This window comes from Podarcis raffonei, chromosome 6 (assembly GCF_027172205.1).
Source record: "Podarcis raffonei isolate rPodRaf1 chromosome 6, rPodRaf1.pri, whole genome shotgun sequence".
Taxonomy (NCBI): domain Eukaryota; kingdom Metazoa; phylum Chordata; class Lepidosauria; order Squamata; family Lacertidae; genus Podarcis; species Podarcis raffonei.
In genome coordinates this window covers 59,539,875-59,563,220 of record NC_070607.1, presented here as the reverse complement: position 1 = coordinate 59,563,220, position 23,346 = coordinate 59,539,875, and the positions used below count along the sequence as shown (strand labels likewise).

Genomic DNA, 23,346 nt, shown 5'->3' with positions numbered 1-23,346 from the left:
GACTGCCAGATTGTGCTTATAGTTTTAAGGGCACTTCTAACACTATTTCTACTTGGGTATCAACAACCCAGGTGTCAGCCCCACTAGGTAAAAAGGACATGAGTGTGTGCAAAGTACCACTTGTCTCATTAAAACAAGCAGCTATTGTTTCATCTTTTCCTCATCACGTCTTTCATCTCTCTTAAAATAAAAGTGATTTATACAAATATTAAGGGTGGTATTCAACTAACTTTTTGTGCTAGCACAAGGATTGGAATTTAGTGCAAGGGGATTTCCCCTCTGTCCTTTCCCCTCATGTGCCCTATATTATCACCAAATCTGCTCCAGAGGGTTGGGGGAACCTGTCAGCAGATCTGCACTGGCGGCTGATTTGTTACTTTGTCAAGTTCATGGTGATAATATTAGCATATAAAGCCCTCAAAAGCTTGGGACTAGTTTATGTGAAAGGCAACCTTACCTTGTATGTGTCCACTCAGATCTGTGAAAATGGCATTGTTGCAAGCATGTAAAGTTCATCCTGCACTTGGGGGAAAGTTGATCCTGTGTGGCAGCATCCACTCTTTTAATATTAGGCAGATGCCATTGCTTTATCTTTGGGCAGGCTAATAAAGAATCAATCTGCAATGAGGTTTTGTTTTTTAATTTTCAGGGTGAAACCAGTTTCTCAAGAGCTGCTTTTCAGGGGCAAAGAAATATGCAGTAGATCGAGATTGGGTGTGGACTGCATAGAAAAAGCAGGGACGTAGTCTCCATTGATTCTGTAATAAGATGTGCGTACACAGCCTTTAATGTGCAATTTGAAAAATGCTGCTTTGAGTGAACTCAGCAAATGTGATCAAATTATCATCAAAGTAGATCTGGCAAGAATGTTATCTCCTTCAGTGCTGAAAATATCTTATCCATACATCAAAACATATGACTGCTTTAGTCAAACTGGAAGTACACCATTACAACACAACACAACCTAATGTCCCACTATGCTATCAATCTCACCAAGCATAATGGGACATTAGGTTGTGTTGTAATGGTCAGATCTGATCAGATGTGTGTTTTTAAATTGATTTTGAATGTTACAAAAAGTCTCTGTCTCTTACTGCAAAACTCAAAAACATTCCATACAGCTTATTTACACAAGGCACCAGAGAAACCACAGATTAACAGCTGGAAGAAAGCATAGCTAGAGATCTCAACCAGCTTTGCAGCTCTGACAGCATCTGTATCAGCTTGGCAGCCTTATGTGCAATCATCTCAATTTTTTCAGCCATAGGACCCTGGGAGCTACAGCCTACTGTCTTGTGTGGGGTTGGGATAGCACACATTTTCCCCACCTGGGGCATTCACACCACAGCCCATAATCCTGTCATAATCCTGACACCAGAGATCTTATCAACTATTACTGATTGACTATTTATGATTTTTTTCTCCCTCTCCTGACACTGACTTGTAGTTTGCATGCAAAACAAAAGACGCAGGGTAGTGCCTCTTGTTATGGGATATCGTGCTGCTCTTCCATTTCAAGTTCAGCAAACCTGCACGGCCTTCTCGAGGCATATCTGCATGTCTCTTATATTGGTGATTAGATTTGCTCAGGCAAGACCTCTGATCTTGTAAATGATGAGATTTGAATCTAGCAGCTCAAGTTCTACCAGGTATATCAAGGCTCAAGAGCTGAGTTCGTCAGACAGAATCAAGGCACCATCATTTGCATTTTTAAAAATAGATTGGATAAGCCTCTGCCAGGGGTGGTTTTGGGTCTAATTAACCCTCAGTGCAGACACAGAGACTAGAAAACCTTTAAAGCTTAAACAATTCTCGCATTAAAACCCAGCCTTTTCACCTGTCTGTTCCTCTATGAACAGAGCAAAGATTAGATCTGTTTGGGTATGGCAGACATATTTCACCCATTGCAACACTGCTGGCAGGGAACGACGTGTGCATGATGCAAGGCATGTGATTGCTCCGTTAAAATAAAAAAGGCAGGCAGGAGGGAGAGGTTAAGAATGCAGTTGGGGGGTGTGCAGTGCTGAAAAGCTAAAGGCCTGATCTCCCATGAGGCGAAGGTAAATCCCACAAGCAGCTTTTCATTCTTCCACAACTCTATGCAGAGGTGCTAGGCATCTTTCCAGAATCAATAACATGTTAGCCAGGGGAGCAGCTTTACTTGAGTGCCTGATAAAGGTCTGGGACTTATGCAACAATCCCATCTCTGTTCAAAAGCAAACGTCTGCCACTTCCGTGTTTGAGTTGCAGGATTCTTTTTCCTGAACAGAAATGGCTTTTCAGAGTCCCGTGATTGACCTTTTAATATTTCCTCCACAGCTTCTGAGGACCATGTATTCTAGTGCTCTTGGGTCATGGTGATGACTATAGCTCCTTCCATCCTCACTGAGGAGAGTTCTGCTGGAGCACTTTTTATGGCCAGAGACATATGGGAGGTCAGCTCAGCTCAGCTCTGGTCAATCCATGTTTGTCCTTCAATGAAATGGTTGTTTGGCGTTTTGTGAAAGTTTATAGTAGGCCCTTGGAAATCTAAAAAGAAAGCAGCCTTTCCCGGTGCTGCCCAACCAGCCCCTTGGTGTGTTTGGGAATGCAGGTTCCCCTTGATTATGTGGGGCTTACCATGTCTGAGCAGACAGCAAGCAGGAGGCAAAACAAGCAGTGGACCTGTTTCCATATTAGAGAGCCATTCTGATTTCCCTCCTATGATCCAAGTTCAGCAGTTGGTATTCCAAGCTGAAAACCTGTATCTACATCATGATAAATAAGGGTGAGAAATGCTTTAGTAACAATTTCCATTGCATGAAGCGGACTGTAGTCAATGAAAGCTTTTAGCATAATAACAACAGTGCCACAAAACTCTGTTGTTTTGGGGACGTGGTGTTTTTCCCCCCTTTGAATTTAATTGACCCAAGTTACTCCATGACACACACGGATCTTTGGTTTTACTGCAAGGTGTTCTGCCCAAGGTGTAGGTCACTTTTTGAACATGTACAAAACCCTCACACCATTGGTATTAATTAAATTTATATACCACCTTTCTCTTCCAAGGATCTCAAGGTGGTGTACATGGTTCTTATTCCTCCCCATTTCATCCTCACAACAACCCTGTGAGGTAGGTTAGGCCAAGAGGTGGTGACTAGGCTTTGCACCCACCCTGTATGATTCAGAGCGGCCCCTCCCTTTGATTCCCATTTCAGCTGTCATGTAAGGATGATTTGACACACCCCCTTCCAAATCTTCACTCACCCCTTCTTCCCTGGCTGGGGGTGGGTGGGCACCATTTTGTGGTTTGCCTCAGGTGCCAAAATGTCTTGGTCCAGCTCTGCCTACATGTATGTATCAATGTGAACACTGTTTATAATGGAAAAGCAGAGATTCACTCTGCCACAGAGTTTAGGTTTGAAGAACTACCAGTCCTTTTCCTTGCTCTGCTCAGTTCTTCAGTTTCACTCATCTGCTTAGAGTGGCCCTCTATCTCCTACCCACTCCCCTGTCTCAAAATATGCCACCTCAGTTGCACCAATTGATTGCATTATGGGTGTTTCCAGATGACCTGTTTATTGAGCTTTCACCCCGATTTGTTTGCAGGGAGACTAGGTAATGTTGCCTTAAGCAAGTGTTAAATTGTGTAGATGAGTGTTTGTTAGGCAAGCCCTCTCAATCAACTAACACTGCAAACCTGCATTGTTCAGCACGTGATTGAATTTCACCCCCAAATAGTGAAGCATCCCAAATGATCTCTAGCAGATTTTGGGGGGTGGGGATGGGGAGCATTGTGCCTTTTTCGCATGCTGATCAACAGTCCTATTAGTCCTACACGGTAAGGCTGCAGTTCTAAAGGCATTTACTGAGGGGGGTGCTATCCCCGTTGAACAGAACAGAGCTTACTTCGAAGTAAAACTAGTTTGGGATCGTATTGTGAGAAAGATAAAAGAGGAGATCTTTGACGGGGCCAACTCTGGTCTATTAAACATGAGTTGTAAAGGAAGTAGAATGCCCCCGCATTATTAATGAATAGCTTGAAATCGGAGCCGTCAGCCGTCTCCCTCTGGGCAACGCCGAATCTGAACCGTAATCCAATTAACAAAGTCTAGCCGGCAGAGACCTTCTTTGTTCTTTGAGCAATCAGGTGAGAAACCTCAGCCCGCATTTACTTTCCCCCTTCCTCTGAATCTTTTTCGCCAGCTAGAGCTGATCCGATAAGATCCAATCATCTTTAATTAGCCCTTTTGTTAACCAATGGTTTTAAAAAATGATTAAATAATAATAATCAAACCGAAGGAGACCCATAGGGATGTCTTTACGTTCCAAAGTAAAGAATTTTCCGGAGTGAACTCCCTTACAGAGTGGGAGTCAAAGGGAGTCAAATTCTCTTGGAAGAAGAATAAGCGGATACTTGTTAACATGCTGAAGGTGAGAGACAATGAGGGCAGAGTCCTGAGATTGGAAGCATTTGCAATGACCCAGAAAGGGAAAAGTTTCCCCTGAGACCGGTTCAATATGGCGGCAGTCCCTGCAGAGCCAGGCGGGGAACAACTCCGTACAAATGGCTCCGCCATCAAAAGGCTATGAATAAAGACACGGTGTAATGGAACACCATAATTTGCGCGCACAAAAAGAAAGTCATAGGGGTGTTCCTTTTTTTTGTTTCTCCCTAAACATCCAAGACGAGGCACTTTTCAGCCTGGCAGCGATCCAGCAGCAGTTAATTTGCCTCCCAGGAAAAGCCCAGCTCTAGCCTTTCCCTTGACAATAAGTGCCCACAGTTGCATTTCTGTGGTTCCCTGGAGGTCTCCCCAGTTCTGCTTGGCCCAGTGCCAGTCTAGGGTTTAAAGGGCACTAGGCATGCTGATGACTGCAGTGCGATTTGCATCCTTCTGTGTCAGAAAAAGAAGAAGAGGAGTTTGGATTTGATATCCCACTTTATCACTACACTAAGGAGTCTCAAAGCGGCTAACATTCTCCTTTCCCTTCCTTGCCCACAACAAACACTCTGTGAGGTGAGTGGGGCTGAGAGACTTCAGAGAAGTGTGACTAGCCCAAGGTCACCCAGCAGCTGCATGTGGAGGAGCGGAGACGCGAACCCGGTTCACCAGATTACGAGACTACCGCTCTTAACCACTACACCACACCGGCTCCCTATGTGAAGAAACTTCACATAGGAGCTAGTAAAGTCATGATGGGTTCTTCCATTTTTCCATAATTCTAGGACGTGGCCTGATAACTGCAGGAGAGGTGTTTACATACTGTATCTTTAAAGCACATTTGAAGCACTTTCTTTCCCTCAAAGAATTCTGGGCCCTGTAGCTTACTCCTCACAGAGTTACAATTCCCAGCATCCCTGAGCGAACTGCAGTGTCCAGAATTCTTTGAGGGAGGAAATGTGCTTTCGACGTGTAGTATGTATGTAACTCTGCTTTTAGGTGCTTAACCTTCTTTCACCGAATGGATATGTACTGCCAAAAAAGCTCTCAATTAATTCTCAAGGTAGTTGGCTTTTCTGGAAATGTAGGGTGGTATTCAACTAAGTTTTAATCAGAGTAGACTCATTGAAATTAATAAACACAACTAAGTTAGGGCCATTAATTACAGTGGGCCTGCTCTGAGTGGAACTTAGATGACTATTACCCATAGGGAGGAATTCAAATTAGCACAAAGGGGATTGCTCAGTCTTCACAAGCATTTTTGTTTGCCTGGTGAAACAATCTCTCCTCTGCTTCCCCTGCATGCTGTTCTGGGGTTTCTCATCTGGATGCAGTCCTTGCTCCCTAATGGTGCCCCAGAAAGGAAAACACCAAAAGGGTTGTCCTTAGCATTTGGGTAATATAACACTTTGAAGGGATCAAAACCCTTCATATACATTTTTAGCAATCTTCACAACAATCTTGTAAATCAGTTAATGGTTCAAGTGAGATTTGAAAAAGTGACTTTCCAGCTCTTACTGTTGTTGCTGGCACCCCTCTGTCTGTCTCGGTAGAGAATGGAAGACTGAAGGGGGTGAAGGGAAACTATTGGAAAGTTACAGGAGGGGATCAGCCTTTGCACCCTCAACCCTTTATTGTGTAGCCTCCTCTGCCCTGCATTGTGTTTCAGGAAGAACACAAGATAAAGGGATTTTAAAAGCAAACACAACTACTCCAAAATGAGTCATTGGGAGTCTATTTCAAATTTAATGTTTTATTCCCCACCCCCAAGTTTTTTTATTTGCAGCCCTTCTGAGAACCAAATTTGTAGGTTACGTGGTGTCATCAATAAAGCAGTACAGTACATAGAGAAGAGGTGAGTGTAAGGTTTCTCCTGACATTTATTCTCCCATGCCTTTAGAAAATCTGAAAAAACTAGTCAGTGAGCCATTTAAACAAATGCCACATTGATGGCATGCAACTATGTGCAGAGAGCGCACATAAAGTCCCCATATCTGGAGATTTGGGATCTGGCAGTCATTTTCCGGAGGGTGATGTAACTTGCCTCCATTCTCCGAGATCCTTGTGATTCACAGCAGTAATGATAGGTTGGGGCATATAAGTGGTTGCCATGTGGCTAGTGTAATAGAGGCCTAACTGTTTTTAAAGTGTTGCTTATTTTTTGCCTCTTGGCTGTTTTTCTAGCTCTGCCCCAGTCTAGTCTGTACATTTTCAATGAATTGTGTGCAAATGAGTTGTGGTCTTGTGGGCTGTTCCCTCTTGCCCTCAGGTACCTTATGGGTATGTGCCAGTTTTAGAGTCATTGCTGCACAGAAGTTAAGAGTTTTGTGGGCCTTCCAGACTGGCTTTTAAAAAACAACAACATTTTGTGTGTGTGAGTTGGTGTATTCTACAACATCATGTACTCAAGAAGAAACAGAATGCTCAACGGGAGGTATAAATTCTTAAAAACAGCTCCCAAGCTGAATTGTCTTTTGATGAAGGAGATGACAGACTGCAACCCCACCCTCCCTAGCTCTCTGGATATTGTTGGACTACAACCCCCACCATCTCTGACCACTGGCCATGCTGGCTCCTGCCTTGTATATATGTGCACACCTCATCTGACATACTGAAGCATGTGCACGGAATATGCATGGTGTACAGTAGTCACACCCATGTACACCCTAAATGCCCACACAGCAAAGGCAACTTGCACAATGTGATCCTTGTTCCACCCAAACCACTTCCATTCCTTCAGAGGACAAGTGGTATTGCCATCCTGCGCTGCTTATAGGGGTCCCCGTCTCCAAGGAGGGTGCTGTTGTTTTCGGCACGACGGATTTCAACATAAAATAATTGTTTACATGAATTTGGCTCTGAGTTCCTTCATCTGGGCTTGCTGCTGTCCTCTTCTGCAGATGTATAAGAATGGAGTGGCCACACTCACTAGCTCCAAGTGCCGTTCTGGCTCCCATGCCTGTCTACTGACACAGAGGCAGAAGTTATTTCAGGAAACAGCTTTTTTCCTCACTGTCAGGGTGTGGCTTGCTGTTCCAACTCTAGTCTTTTCTCTCCCGTCACCTTCGTTTTTCTTCTCTCCATTCGCAGATCGGTTTGCATTGAAAGACAGCTTAGGAAAAAAACCCAGCATTAAAAAAATGACTGGCTACTCTCTAGTTCTGCTGGGAGATTCCCACTGCTGCAAAGCATATATTTAATTTTTAATCTTTTGTATACTGCTTTGAATTGAGACTGATGTGGAGGGCAGTATAAAAAGTCTTACTTTTACTACTACAGTGGTACCTTGGGTTTCATATGCTTCAGGTTACATACACTTCAGGTTACAGACCCTGCTAACCCAGAAATAGTACCTCGGGTTAAGAACTTTGCTTCAGGATGCGAACAGAAATCGTGCTCCGGCGGTGTGGCAGCAGCAGGAGGCCCCATTAGCTAAAGTGGTGCTTCAGGTTAAGAACAGTTTCAGGTTAAGTACGGACCTCCAAAACGAATTAAGTACTTAACCCGAGGTACCACTGTACTGGGTTTTTTTTGTTTCTATTATTATTATTATTATTATTATTATTATTATTATTAGCTGCAAGTTGTTCTGAGTTGCCCTGCAGGGTAAACCTGCTTCTGCAGCTGGCCCTACCATTAGGCAGAATGAAACGACTGCCTCAGGCGGCATATGTTGGGAGGTGGTGGTGCCCCTCAGCTCCCTCTCTCCTGAGCACCCTGACTATACCATTCTGTTGGGGAAGAGAGCTGTGTGCCATGCCTTCCACCTTTATAACTACCCTGCTGATCTCCCTCAGGGTTTGCCCTATAGTAGGATTCAGCAGCCAGTTTGGTTGACTTTGTGTGGCATGGGTGTGCGTGTGTGCCATTTTGTTCTTTGCCAAGTGAAGTGTCTTGAGCCGGCCTTGTGTACATGTCAGTACATCACATGCTGCATCAATGAGTGTGTCAGTCTTTAGACTTGCTCCTTCCTTCTTACAGCAAGTAGACTTTAGTTAAGAGGCACATGTGTTTCTGCCTATGATGTATATGTGTGTATTTGTCAGTGCCCATCCTTGCCACATCCCAATCCCCAGAGAAATTATATATATTTATTTCCTGTTTCAAAATATATTTCCTGTTTCAAATTTCTTTCTAATTTCTCTGGGGATGGGTGTGCTTGTTGGGCACTGACAACTAGGCACCCACAGAGGGATAGCTTTTTTCTTCTGCTCAACTTGAAACCAAACCAAAAGCTTGCAGATTCATTCCCCCCCGCCCCGCCAAACTTGCTCCAAAGATACATATGAGTTTTGAGGGCAGAAAAGGTACTTTGAAATATTACATTGGTCTTCACTCATCGTGTATGACTGCTGCAAAACCATATACTGCAATTTACGAAGGATCACCATTGGGGTTAGGAACCTGTGGTCGTCCAGGCGTTGCTGGACTACAACTCCCTTCATCCCTGACTGTTGCCCCTGCTGGCTGGGGCTGATGGGATTTGGAGTCTTTACAACATCTGAAGGGCCACAGGTCCTTTCCCATCCCTGATCTAGAGCCTAGTGGGCTAAACTTCAGGAGAAGGGTCAGTGGGCCTTGAGTTTTGTTTTGTTTTCTAAAAAAGCCTGTTAATTGATTTGCTGGCTGACCTTGACCAAGAGACTTAATTTCTTCTGGCTTTCTTACTCCTTGGTCAGCATTTGTATAGCAAGCTTCTCTGCTATTTCTGATCACCATTGCTTCTTGGGTCTCATTGCTGACACACTGACACACCTCTGTCTTTGATGTTTGGGGCTGCAGTTCTGTGCACATTTACCTGGGAGCAAGTCCCACTGAATACTGTGGGACTTACTCCTGAGTAAACATGCACATGCTGGCACTGTGGGTGAAGGATGGTGCCTAGATTTAGCAGTGGAAATAAGGCTTGCCTTTTGAGTTCTCAGTACTTGAAAAAGGCCCTTGAAAGTTCTCTAGTTAGTAAATCTGGGAAGAGGGAGGTTAAACTAGCATAATAACAGTGCTTCAGTCTTGGTTATAACCTTTGGTAATGAAGCACTGATGTCTAAAAATAGACTTCCAAACACATACTTAGGCTCCTGAATCAGTGCCCTAATTTTTCATAGCACCCAACAATCTTCATTGACTTGATTAGTAGCCTGTAGATTTTTCTACTTTTGGAGGAGATGGGAGTTCAGTATTAGTCCTCCCTTGATTTTTGGGTATTATTGTCTCCTGATTACTCATTTTATGGGTGGGATGTTTGAACTGAGACTACGCTTTTTGTTTGGAGAGGAAGGGAAGTTAAGTCCAAGAGACACATGCATTGACAATGTCAAGGACCCGGCTGTCTAAGTTCTGGGGGCATTCTAATCTTTTAAGATGTTACAATGCACAGCAATTCTGAACCACTGTCATTATTTTGCTTTCCAATATTTACTAGAAACCAACTAGGGATCCAGAGTAAATGCAAGCCAGAATATTGTCTTCACTGGGTGGTAGCTGACTTAAGTCATACTCCGTTCTTGATTATAGTTACAGGTAGGTAGCCGTGTTGGTCTGCTGTAGTTGAAACAAAATAAAAAAAATTCCTTCCAGTAGCACCTTAGAGACCAACTAAGTTATTGGTATGAGCTTTTGTGTGCACACTTCTTCAGATGTTCTTGATTGATTGATTTCATAAGATTTATACACCGCTTGAGTGTTAATGACCTCAAAGCAGTTTACAAAAAGATAATAAAATCAAGAATAATTCACAACCATACTTTAGAACATACAAAATATAAAATATTAAAACAGATTAAAATTCCCCCAACCTTCCAAGCATCTGGGAAGGCTTTCCTAAAGAAGAATGTTTTCAGCAGGCGCCAAAAAGAGTTCAGTGAAGGTTCCTGCTTGATCTCAATAGGCAGATGCTGCCACACTAAACGATCTGAGTTCTTACAAATGTGGAACGGGTATTATGTGGCATCTGCAGTAGTGCCAGTTCTGCCAATCAAAGCGGTTGAGTGGGCACATGAGGAATAAGGCCCTCTTGTAGGTAAACCGGTCCCAAGTTGTTAAGGGCTTTATATGCTAATAGTAACAGTTAGTTGTGAATAACATAACACCTCTGTACATTTCTGGTAACAAAAAAAAACCCTACCGATATGTTTCTGTGTCTGAAATCTGTTTATCACAAAGAAAGGGACCACATTATGGCAGTTTGGTGACTGCAGCTTGCTGGGGCATGTCATTGTTAGATAATAGGGTAACTATGTGAAGACATCTAATCAGATGAGGCAACTGATGTGACCGTTACACTTCCTCTTCCTTGACTTCTTAGGCAGTTACAACTGTATTGTTTCTGACCACTGGAACAGCATTTTCCATAAACGTATACACGATAAGCACAATATTTCTGCTGTATTATGCTTAGAATATGAAAGTCAGCAAACACAAAACTTCAAATGGAGACTTAAATGTCGAATCATAGAATTGTAGGGTTTAAAGGGACCCCAAGGGCCATCTAGTCCAACCCCTTGCAATGCAGGAATCACAGCTAATAATTATCCATGCAATGGAAAACACTCTGTGCTGATTGAGCTTGGATGTCAGTGGCTATGAATGATCCAGTGTAATGATTCAAGCTTGCATAAGCTTGATTTCAGTGTGACTTGTGCACATGCAACATGGCACTGGGCTATGGCCATTAGGCTTGAAGCAAGTGGTTAAAATGTATCTCAGGCCATTAACAATATGGAATATGAGACCTTCACTGTTGTCAAGTGGAAACTCCTAACAGCAGCGCTCAGGGTCTCCAGCCAACCATGTCCCTCCTTCAGGATATTCCATTCTGTTCCTCCTGCCCCTTTCCCAACATTCCATGAGTACTGGGCATGCTCAGTTATCACTGAGCTGGTTTCTTGGAGGGGTTGGGTTTTCTGCTAATACCTCGCTTATGTTTCTCAGTGGCTCTATTTTTTGGGAACACCATTCCTATGGGCACTTACCATCTCAGTTTGTTATTAGAAGGGGTGGTGGGTATTTTTTAGTAGAGTATAGCTGGGAAAATCTAATGTATGGTCTGTAGACTGTCTTTAGAATCTTATTTTAACTGGTTTAGTAGCAACTGAAAAGGAAGACAATCATTCAATAGCAGCAGCCCTTAAAGTTTTACAGCTTAAGTTTCTACTCATTCTTATTTCCATTTTGTCCCTAACTCTCTCACCCTTGTGAGAATATGTTCATGTTAGTAATTCCCTGCAGGTGGGCATTTTTAGACTTGGATCACTGAAAAAATGCAAACTCCATCTGGAACTCAAAATGCAGGAAAAGCAACTGATATCAACATTTACCTAACTACTTTTCTCTCACACAAAATAAATGATGCTTCCTGGTTAGAAATCTCTCCACACCAGTTTTGAACTCCTGTTATTTTTACAAATATAAATAGAATTGTGGTTTTTTTGTTTTTGGTTTTTTTATAATTGCACAATGAGCAGGAGCTGGGAAGCACTTGGAGCTTCTAAAGGAAACAGTGCTGTCTTTTTGCACCCTTCAGTTGCCTTCAAGAGCCATGCCAATGGATTTGTTCCCATTGGTTCAAGTGACTCTGAGTGCAGGTGTTCCACATGCTTTTTCCCATGCAGTGCGGGTTCCAGTCTGCAAGCAATTTGGATGGAACAGCTGTCCGGCATGGAAAACAAGGCGCCTGTTGTGCAGTCAATCCAAAATTAAATTAAAAGTGCAAGGGATGAGATGTTAAGTGAAGAAGAGGAGGCAATGATATCTGGCAGTTGCAATATTTTAACTGGCCTTCATTTAGTGGGTACTACATTTGGCTAAAGTCCTGGCCCAGTCACGAGTGAGAATAAATTGGCTCGGCTCCACTGAATTGTATACTGTATCTGTAAGTGCTTGTCTAATTGGAGAACAGATGTCACCCCACCCCCCAAATGTGTCTGTGCCTCTGTTTGCAAGCTTTTGGGCAAACATCTATTTGGCCACACATATGTTCAGGGAATGTCCACATTCATGTATGGCTGAAGAGTTGTCACAACCTCATGCTGCATGAAGTTCTAAATGGACCAGAGCGTGAAATCAATTTCTATGCAAATTTACACGGAGTTAAAACAAATTGCCCTTGTAGCATCCACAAATGATGCATGAGTGGCAGAAGATTCACAGGGCATTGCTCCATTCAAAGATGATATTGCTGAACAGGCTGCTTGCCACCTCCCAAGGCGGTCTGCTGAACGCTTGAGCAGCTCTTACCATAAGGAAATTTCTTCCAATGTTTAGCCAAAATGGTGATGACATCCTATCTAGCTAACAGCATTTCATTTGGCTGCCCAAAGTAACTTTGTGACACCAGTGCCATGGGCAACATCCTATGCAGGAAAGGCCATGGGCATCACAGAGAGAGAAACCCTATGCTCAGTGGGCCTTACTCAGAGGTAAATGTGCATAGTATTACTCTCCTGACCCCCCCCTACTAGAACAGGCTTAAAATGGAGGTAAGATACAAGGAATTTCCACTGATATAGCTAGGTTAGAAAGTTCTTTCTCTACAGTATAGTAACCATCCACCTCACATCTTTAAGAAGGTGGACTCAGTCCAGGCATCCCCAGCCTGCGGCCCTTCAGATCTTTTGGCCTACAACTCCCATGATCCCTAGCTAACAGGACCAGTGGTCAGGGATGATGGGAATTGTAGTCCAAAACATTTGGAGGGCCGAAGGTTGGGGATGCCTGACTCAGTCCATTGAGTTATTAAGTAAGAGAGGCCATTTGCTGATTGTAGATTCCAAAGGAGGGAAGGACAGAAATGTTTGTGGTGCAGCAGCTCTCTTTACTTTCTCCTTCAATACCTGAACATCCAAAGGTCGAGTGATTTGCAAGTAATAAATAATCAACATCATGTGTGTTTTGAGGCAATAGTTTAGCCTGTGAGAGAAGGCCATTTGAGATCCACTTAATCCAGGTGAAATTTTGAATCCAGTGGTGTTTTTAAAATAAATGACATACATTTTCTATTAGGTAATTCTTTCTATTTTCATCCAGGTATTGGGCAGAGTGAAAAAAGTGGAGAAATTGCTCCCCCACCCCCATTTGTGCAAGTAAGTTCCACTGAAATCAACCTTAGCTTTTCCCCTCCTCCTTTCCATCAAGGAAATCTTTCACACTTTTCTCACAGAGTAGAACTGGGTGGCTGTTGTTGCAGTCCCCTTTAACAACTAATATTTGAAGGTCATCGTTCTGGGTCAAAGCCTCTCAACGCAGCTTCCAGAATCACCCCCAAAAGTAATAATAAAATGCTGGCAACCACCACGCAAACAGCAAAACATTAAGCCCAACATAATATCCTTAAATATCATGTTAAGTGAAGCTAGGGATTGCATCGCACACTCATCCTACCTAGACCCATCGAAATGAATGGGTGTGGCTAACTCTGCTTCACTGATTTCAGTGGGTCTACTCGGAGTATAACTTAGTTGACCATCATAACGCTTGCCTCGCAGCGTGTGCTCGGGACGGGGCTGTTTACTGCAAAATAGACTTCATTGAAACGAATGGAAACTTCCTACGTTTCCCTCGACAGATGTGTGTGTGTATAATCTCGGTCTACCCTTCCCTTCCTTCCCTCCAGAAAACATCGCCGTCTGCGCTCTTCGGTCGCCGAGTCTCTTCCAATCGCCGCCTGGAAGCGCAGAGCCGGTAGGACCGGAGGAGAAGCCCCCGCCCCGCCCCCTCGACGATGCCTCGGGGTCGGGAGAAGCCCTTCTGCCGAACCCGACCAAAGCCAACCTCACTCCACCCTGGCGGCCTCGGCGCATGCGCCCTGCGGCTGGCCAATTTAAAAGGCGGCAGAGCGAGACACTGGCGGGTATTGAGCGCCTCTGCACAAATCTCGGCGCGGAGGGGGCCGAAGCGGAGAGGCGGCTTCGCCGGGGAAGGAGACATGCTGGCGGCGGCGCTGCTGCTTCTATGCCAGGTACGCGAGGAGCACGTGCGCCTGTCTGGGCCGAGCCCCCTCCTGCAAGTCCGTGGGCACTCCCCGCCACTTTTAAAGACTGCAAAGCATCTCCTTCAGAAGTAGAGAGTTGTCTTTGCCCATGAATTGGAGCCGGGGGGGGGGAGATGGAAATCCCCGGGGATGCTCCTTGCAGGGGGGGGGGGGAGAGTGCAGAAGGGGAGCCCGGCGGCCCCTCCCGGCCGGCGCTTCTTCGGAGTTTGGCGGGACGGGGCGGCTGCAGGCAGGCGCTCCGCGTGTCCTCCGCTGTGGGCGGGCGGCTGCTTGGAGGGCGCGCCGTGAGAGGAGCAGCCGCTTCTTCTTGCAGAACAGGCGCTGCGTGCCTTGGGCCGCCTTGGGCTCCCGGGCCGAGCCGGCTGCTCATCTCCCGGCGCGGCCCGGGAGCCCAAGGCGGCCCAAGGCACGCAGCGCCTGCTCTGCAAGAAGCCCGCCAGGTTCTTGGGCGCGATCATGCCGGATCTCTCTTTTGGGAAATCTTCGTCTCCGGAAAAGTTGAGATGGGGGCGGTGGGGGAGGAGGCGTGAGTCACGCACTGAACCGCCGGGTGTTTATTTTGGTTGAACTCGCAGCAGCCTTCCCTGGTGACGGACGCGTCAAAGATTACCCGCTCGGCTGCTCCGATTTCCTGGTTGCCTTTAACCTGGAGCAGGTGGGGCTGAATCAGGGCGCCTCGGCCCAGCCGGGGAGGGGGGCGATGGGGATGTTGCCGGTGCCTGCCTTGCTCTTTGACTGCTTAATAAGAGCCGGGCTGCTGGCTGGCCAAGGGACCCCCGCCTGCCCCGGATAAGCGGATCAACAAGCGAACTTCATCCTCCCAAGTCTCCCAGCCTTTCTGGAGCACGTGCGCTGCCGTCGGATCGACTTCTCTAAACAAGAAGTCCGGCTTGTGGAATGAGTTATCCCGGGAGATATAGGGCCGCTCGCCGCTTGAGAGAGCCATGAGTTGATACAATCCAGTTGCCGGCTGTCCCGTATAGTCCAAACACCACGCTTTTAAGAAGCTTGGCATGTGTCAAGGGAGAGAGTACAGATCCTTCATTCTTTGGCAGCATGTCCCTTACTCCCTACTGCGCAACATTGGTGATGCTGTTAGGGTTTCTGGGTGCAGAATGGGTAGCAACACAATGGTAGGATTCGGGGGGCCCTTGGCCCCCCAACAATTGATGGACACCAAGCAGTGCTGGGCAGCTGGTGGTTTAAATTTTCCAGAGCAACTTTATGTCAGAAGAACTATGGGAAATTTAAATGGCAGCTAGCGTTGGAGCCAAGTCTTAGGGGCTGAGGTCTTCCCCCCCTCCAATAAAATATCTGAGGGGGTGCCCCCCAAGTTAATGGGCACTACCATTCAAATGGTGTGCGCTCGCTGTGTCTTGTGATTGATTATGCTGGGTGGGGCTTACCTGCCCCCCTCAATATTTTATTCAAGTCAGCACCCCTGGCAGCTAAAGCCTACCATCTAGTGTGCTGCTTGAAGCACTGAACTGATATCCGCCCCCCCAAGTGGGAGGAAGGTAGGTGTCAGCAGTGGGTCTTGCCACAGATTCCTGCATTGCAAGGGGTTGGGGTCCCCTCCAACTTTGATTCTAGGGTGCTGGGCCCCCAGCAGCGGGCCAAAGATGCCAGGTGCTGGCACCAGTGCTGTGTATAACTGAAGTAACATCACTTACTATTTTGGGCCATGCTTCCCCACTGCTCTTTTGGAAACTGTTTGAAAGCAGCTTTGGAACTGTGAATGGAATCTGAACTTGCCTTGTGCAAAGCACCCATCTCCAGGGTGGGGGTGCAAGGACAGGAATGGACCCTTGAATCACGAGGAACACATGTTGGCTGAGGAGGAACCCCACCTCACTTTTTTATTTACAAAGTCAAGGTCTGAGCACATCCTGCCAGGCAAAAGATTGCCACACAATGGGAATTGGCTGTTGACTATTTCTCTAGTTGATTACCCATGTTTCTCTGTCAAACACAAAACTCCTGGGAGGATTTCATCATGTTTGTGCCACAGACAGACAACATGTAGCTCAGATTATGCAACTTGTCCCGCTGTTAGGATCCTTTTCCTAATAGTTAATCAAACTCTTATCTTGACATAACTTGTGTTCCCATAGGCAATGAGTAAGCAACTGTTCTCTGTCTTTTTGAAACAGAACAGCTATTGACTGTAGAGAATAAGGAATAATTCATCTGTTCACTTTTTATGTAGTATCACAAGCTTTTGCAATTTCTGTGCTCCTTTTTTCACCTTTGCCTGTAGAATGCCGCTGTGTAAATCAAGTTTGCACTCTTCAGTATCAGCCGAAGCTAATCCAATAAAAGCTATTGCCTTAATTTCCTTCTTTTTCTAGCTTTGGGGAGCCTGAGTAATGGATTCTAAGTAGCACTAAGCCTTTATGACAGGATGGGATATAACCCTAGTGTTTTAGTTAGGATTATCTGAGATACGGCGCACCTGCTAACGCAAGCACAGAGCAGTAGTTTAGTGCAATGATGATGGAAAGTGCAAATATTTGAGTAATGAGTAAGCTTACACGTTCAGCTCAGAACCACTGTGCTGATGTTCTATTTGACTCCCTCGTAAAACTTTTCTTTGCAGTTCTTCCTCTTCTCTTCTGTGTGAAGTACAGAAACGCATGGAAACCTCAGTAGCCTGAGTAAGGGCTGTGGTTCCTGATTCCTAACACACTCTGAGGGACAAATTCATTGATGATGAATGCAAAGGAAGCTCAGGCATGCTGCCACATCAGCACCCCTTTGTGTGGTGCGCATGGAATTGCTGTGCTTTTCCCCCACATGTGATACTCCTCTCCACATACCCCTCCCTTTTCTGTAGGAAAACTTTATATAGGGACCAGCAGTTTTGCTTTGTTTAAATTCTGTGATAATGTGTGGTGCCGTTCTCCTTTCAGAAGCTAGTGCATAATGTATTTTGTGTGTGTTTTGGGGTGGGGGGAACATGATCAAAAGGAGATTGTACTGCTAAGCAATAGCTTTGAGGGATTGTTGGTAGAGCACTCTGAAACAGGCTGAGAAAGTGTTTTCAAGAAAGCTGCATGAATAGTTAAGAGCAGGTATTATTAAACTATAATTCCCCTGAGCCTCAGCATTAGTATTCCACATGTCAACATTGGTATATTCTGTGCCTGGTGGTCAGCTAAGAGACATTGGATTGAGGTTATAGTGATGTGTTCTAGGTGCTCATTAATTAATAAAATAAAATAAGTTTAAATAGTTATTAAATGTATATACCTCTGTTCATTTGGGGATCACCGGGCGGTTTACAGTATATCATGCTTTTTGATGCTTATATATCCTTTGTCATTCTACAAATCTTCAGAAAATGTGACAGACAGCAGGACAGAATATGGAGATGTTTGAATAATTGGATCAGTACAGTGGTTTGATAAGGTTCTTCTTTCTTACCATGTGTTTAACGCAGCCCAGCTTATTTCTGACTGCTGTATTCTGTTACAAGTCTAACCTAATGGTTAGCAGCTTTAGGACATACTCACAAAGCAGTCAGTTTAGAGCAAAATGCAGTTGTACATCTGTCTATAAAGGTGGCAAGCCCTTGATCACTGGTAATGTCTGTTCTATGATCAAGGCATATTCTAGCATGATGTTTAAGGAGAGATTGTCCTTAAGACACAGCACAGTATTTGTTTTAAAATCTGAAACATTTCTCATGTTTTGATAGAAGCTCAAGCTGCCTGGTCTCCTAGATATGTAAATACTTTTAATAAAGCAAACATAGTTGGATAAAGTAGCCTTGAAGGGCATTCTGTAGAATACATAGTTGCCACCACCCTAGTTGCATCTGGTTTGGCTTCCTGTGACACACTTTACATGGAGTTGCCTTTGAAGAGTGTAAGCAAACTTCAGATGGTGCAGAGGGCAGCAGTTGGATGTTTTGCTAGAGCTAGTTCTTGTGGAGCATGTGTCTCCATTACTGTCTGTATCCATTGCTGGCTCCAGTCTTTTTCCAGACCTGTTTAAGGCCTTTATCATCTGTGGCTCATAACCAGGATTCTTACAGGTTCACTTCATCCTACCTAAACTTGCCCATCTAGTCAGGTGATTGGGAGCAGAGCCTTCTCCATTTCCCCTGCCATAAGAAGTTGGGCTGATGCAAACAAGGGGCTTCTTCCAACATCATGGAACTTCCTGCCTAAGGAAATCCGCTTGGCTCCTTCACTGACTGCATTCAGACACCACCTAAATACCGTTTAAATTTTCTGCAAGCCTGTGGCCTCACTGCCAGATTTGTCTTCTTTCCTTTGGGTTTCTCTCCTCCTTCAAATTGTTTTATTTGCTGTGGTGTTGTTATTAGTTGTTGTTTTCAAGTTGCTGCTGTTGATCCTTGTATCTCATGGTAGTCGAAAGGCTCATGAGCTGGACAAGTGGGCTGTACATGCTTTAAATAAAATAAATAAATGACAGGCAAGGGCCAGAAATCTGAATAGCCTCTATGATGCAATAAGTAGCCGGATGCAGCTGTCTACCATGTCAAGACAACACCTTCATAAGAGCCTGGAAGCTTCCACTTAAAGGACAAGTTGCTGCTGCCGTGCTTGTGGGCAGAAACAAGAGGTGTGAGTGCTGTTTTCCAGCAGTTAGAGATTAGGACCTCATTCTTGCCCCTTCCTCCCTTTCTGCCTCATTGACTCCACTTCTCCTGTGCCAGTGATTCATGCAAGAATTCCTCATTTTCTTCTTGCTTATCCAGCCTGTTCTCTGCCAAATTTCTAAATCAGCAAAATTTCAGATCTTCTTCCCAGAATCAAGTATGCACTTTCCTACAGCTATTGCTCAGTTGACTTCTCTGGCTGCTGCATTTGATTTTTTAATTTTGAGTGCTGCAGCCCCTCGTTGTAGACATTTACACAAAGCCTGCTTATCAGCAGTATTTTAAGGTATTTTTCACACATGAGGTACCTATAATGCACCTCAGATTTGGCTAGAAGCTCCATTTTATTTACATTTGCTGTTTTAAATATTGTGATGATGGGCATAAATAGCACAGTGCAGAGCTCTTTTCCGGAGTATTGTATGTTAACAGTCTTAAGTGCCTGTGGTTTCTCTTACTATTGCAAAAATTTCTTATATACAAGCAAAGTGAAGCTAATTTTTTCTTGGTTTTTCAATGCCCGAGTAAACAATATAATCTCGTAGGTTGCTTAACTTTTGACCACTGCTATAATGCAAGTAACAAAATTCAGGCTTCCTTACGTAAACTTCTAATTTGAAAGATGAAGAGATTGTCAAATGGCTGGAAGGCTCAGTTTCCTTCCTTGATGGTATCTGTTTCACTGCCATGTAGCTCTGCTGGGGCTGAATGTAGTATGTTTCATGCACTGCATTACTCTTGATTGAATCTTGGCTGTGGGTCTAATCAGTTGACCCATTTGGATCAGTGAGGCTTTCCTCGTAGCTGAACTCAACTGGAGTTCTTCTGAAGCAGGGTTGAAAAAACACTTGTACAGTTTCCAAAGGGGAATTCACATTAAGTCTGTGGTTGCAAAAACTATGATGATTCTTATGGCACCTTCAAGACTAGGGATGGGGAAGGGGATTGAATTCATGTCTCATTTGAAGCTGAATTTATCACATTCGCTTTTTTCAAAACAATATGCAAACCAAAAGAGAGATATCTGTCAAATTTCATACTCATCCAAATTTTGCTATGCAGTTTGCCAACTGAACAATGCTTACAAAAATGTATGCATTTGGGGAAAGTGTGCATAATTTTTTCTAAACTTTATTGGTTTTTCAAATTAAAATTAAAAAATTGTGCATAAAAATTAATATTTTGGAAAAAATAGCACACAGCAATGCATTATATTAGGGGAAACAGCTTGCAAAAATGTGTATATTAGCGAAAACTGCACATAAAAATGTGCTTATTAGGAGAAATTCACACCAAAATCCTGCTGAATTTTCATGAGGATTTTTTTTTAAAGAATAATTCTCATATTGCTGCAAAATGTCATGGAGAATTGAATTTTAGTTCAGAAAGATGAGAATCTAAGAGAACTGAATTTGACAGATGTGTCCATCCCTATGCAAGCCTTAACCAATTTATTAGGGTATAAGGCTTTTGTGGAATGGATTCATTTCATTAGATGCAATAAAGCACTGTTCTCAATTGGTAAGCATGTGTACATGAATATATAGAGTGTGTGTACAGTACCTGAGTATATGGTGGGCATGTATACGAGTGTAGGAGGGAAATTGTAAGCATTGGGGTCAAAAGGCAATGAAATTATTGCTTTGCAGCTGCCTTTATTGAAACTGCAGTAGATGAAATCCAAGTATACTCACTCATACTGCTTTAAAGGAAAACATGTACATAATGTGGCTTTGAGATGGTTTGTAGGAACCCCATCTCATTGGCATGTATTTTCATTACATGAGGCTTAATTTGAGGCTGGGGAAAAAAATCTCTAAGCTGCAAGGCTGTGAAGACTTGGACACCTTGGTAAGGAACCAAATTCTTGGCTCTGTGGAACTGCCCAAGGAATTGCTGTGTGTTCTTTATTCCTCCTCATCCTTTCTGCTAGTTCCTAGGAGGTCCTTTGAACTTGTGGCACTTTTGGTGTCTCTTCTCCTACCCAAATAGGAATCTGTTCCTGCTTTAAGTCTGAAAATATTTATTTTAACATTTTGCCAGTCTGAATATGAGAAAAGGCAGGCCCTGGGAAAATAAGGAACGGAATAGAAGGAACACAGCTCAAATAGTATTTTTTTGTTTTGTTTGGGGAGGCAGAGCGCAAGGACTGGAATATGTTCTTCAGCAAGCAGGTGCCAGGTCTGCAGGCACTCCATAAAAAAGCATTTCTTAATGCCTGTGTTGTGGCTGCATTCTGGTTGTAAAAGTATTTCCCACAAGGAGATCCAGCACAGAGGGGAAGCAGCTCCTTCGGTGAGATATGGCATTGACCTTCCTTGCTCTGGAAACAATCTCTGCTCCAGCTGTTTATAGTCAGAATCACCTGCTCTGGGTTGACTTGAACAAGCCGTGGGGTTAATCATGCAAACTTCAATGAACCCCAGGCCTGTTTTTGCATGCAGCGCTCTGGTGATTTATGGTGTGATCTAGCAGCTTAGAAAGCTGCCAAGCCCATGACATCCCCACTGGATTTTAGTGAGGCCTGCAGCAGAATCTGGAGTTATGTGTGGCAGTTTCTAAAAATGGATTGTTCACGTTCCAAAAGTTCACTTAAAAGTTAAAATATAGAAGTTTGTTGAGCTATGTAGAGTTCATAGGAGGTAGTAGCTCATCTCCTCCCTATTGTGCTATGATGAGAATTTCTGTACTGATACTGCTAACAAGATAATGTATATCAGTGAACATGCATGCTGGATTTTAACCTCCTATCCAAATAAAACCTGAAGTTTTCAGTTAATTTGAACTTCAAAGGCCAAGATGGTTTTAAGGCCAAAACAACTTTCCCTGCTGCGATGTTGTCATGGCTGCCATCTAAGGATCAGAAGCTGCTGCTTCATTATGCCTTCCTCTGTGCCGCATTTTGAGAACCAGCAGAGACCAAAGCTTGAGTGTTCCAGTTCGTGAGAACCTCTTCCTTGCTCCTCCTCCTGGAGCAGTAAACCAAGTACAAACCTTGACTTTTGGTTTGGTTGGACTGAAACAAAGCCCAAGTGCTACTTCATGCATAATGCTAAGTCAGTGCTGGGGGTTGTTGTTTTCCTCCTGGGGTGGGACAGGGAGGAGAAGGGTGGACCCAACTGAACAACATGAACCAGCACACTGATCATTCACAGGAATCTATAGCTTGTGACTTACAGTTACACACAAAGCAAGTATCTTCCTTCCCTTCCCACTTTTTAATCAGGACTGGCTCTCAAAGCAACTATAACCTGTTACAAAGTTAACTTAATAAGGTGTTGAGGATACATGATTGTGTGTTTATACACACACACACACACACACACACACACACACACACACACACGAAATGTGAACATTTCACGTGTGCTGCTGTTTGAGAAACAGAAATCTGAAATCCATTGGGCACAAAGAACTACTTTCTCAATTCTTTGGATACTGGCCCTGGCCCTCACCTCCCTCTAAAGCAGGGAGTGGGCCTCTGGATGTTGTTGGATTACAACTCCCATCAGTCCTAACCATTGGTCACACTGTTTTAGGCTGAAGCGAGTTGGGAGTCCAGTGACACCTGGAGGGTCCCCAGGTTTCTCCACTCATCAGCAGTAGATCCAGGACACCAAGGGGCATGCTGGAAGAACTTAAAATCCTTGAAATGGAAGGAATGGACTCCCATTTTCAGTGGATCAATTTTCCCACCTGAATCACTTATCTTCTGCTGGTTGCATCCTTCCTAGCGTACCTTCATATTGACACCTTCCATTTTATCCAAAACCTAACTTTTCTATGATGTCTTTGGCTTAACCCCAAGTACATGTAACTGCATTCACCCATATTCATCATCTGCTGTTAGCTGTGCTTCGCCCCTTCATCCCACTGTTTCCCATCTCATGTTTCCTCTCCCTCTTGAAGCATTCAGATCCTTGGGGCAGGTATTTGTCTGTCTGTCTCTGCCCCACTTTCTCTTTCTTATTAACTTTTACTTGATGAAGATACAAAGAGCAGGAAGAGGAAAACAAGCCAATTGTCATTCTGGTCTTCCATTGTGTTACATAATAAAGTTTCATAATAGCCAGGTGAAGTGGTTGCCGCAGAAGACAGTTTAGGGAAGAGTAGAGAAGCCAAATGGCAGTTTTACCCAGCCAAGCTGATGGAGGGAACTTCAGGGTTACCCTGAAAAGCAATTTTAGAAAGCTGAACTTTTATTATTTATAAAGCACATAATACATTAACCCTACTATTTCACCTTTCCTCAGCTGCAGTCAAGTGTGCTCAGTTACTGGGTGCATTGATAGTGCTGTACAAAC

At 44.1% G+C, this 23,346-nt stretch overlaps 1 protein-coding gene across 1 annotated transcript in view; it reads left to right on the top strand.

Annotated features, from left to right (window-relative positions):
• The first annotated feature begins 14,176 nt into the window (after positions 1–14,176).
• Positions 14,177–23,346, top strand: part of SLC45A3 (solute carrier family 45 member 3) — a 42,115-nt gene continuing 32,945 nt past the window's right edge. The window contains exon 1 of the mRNA XM_053393333.1: positions 14,177–14,379. The gene's annotated coding sequence lies outside the window, so the exon portion shown is untranslated. The remainder of the gene's footprint in view (positions 14,380–23,346) is intronic.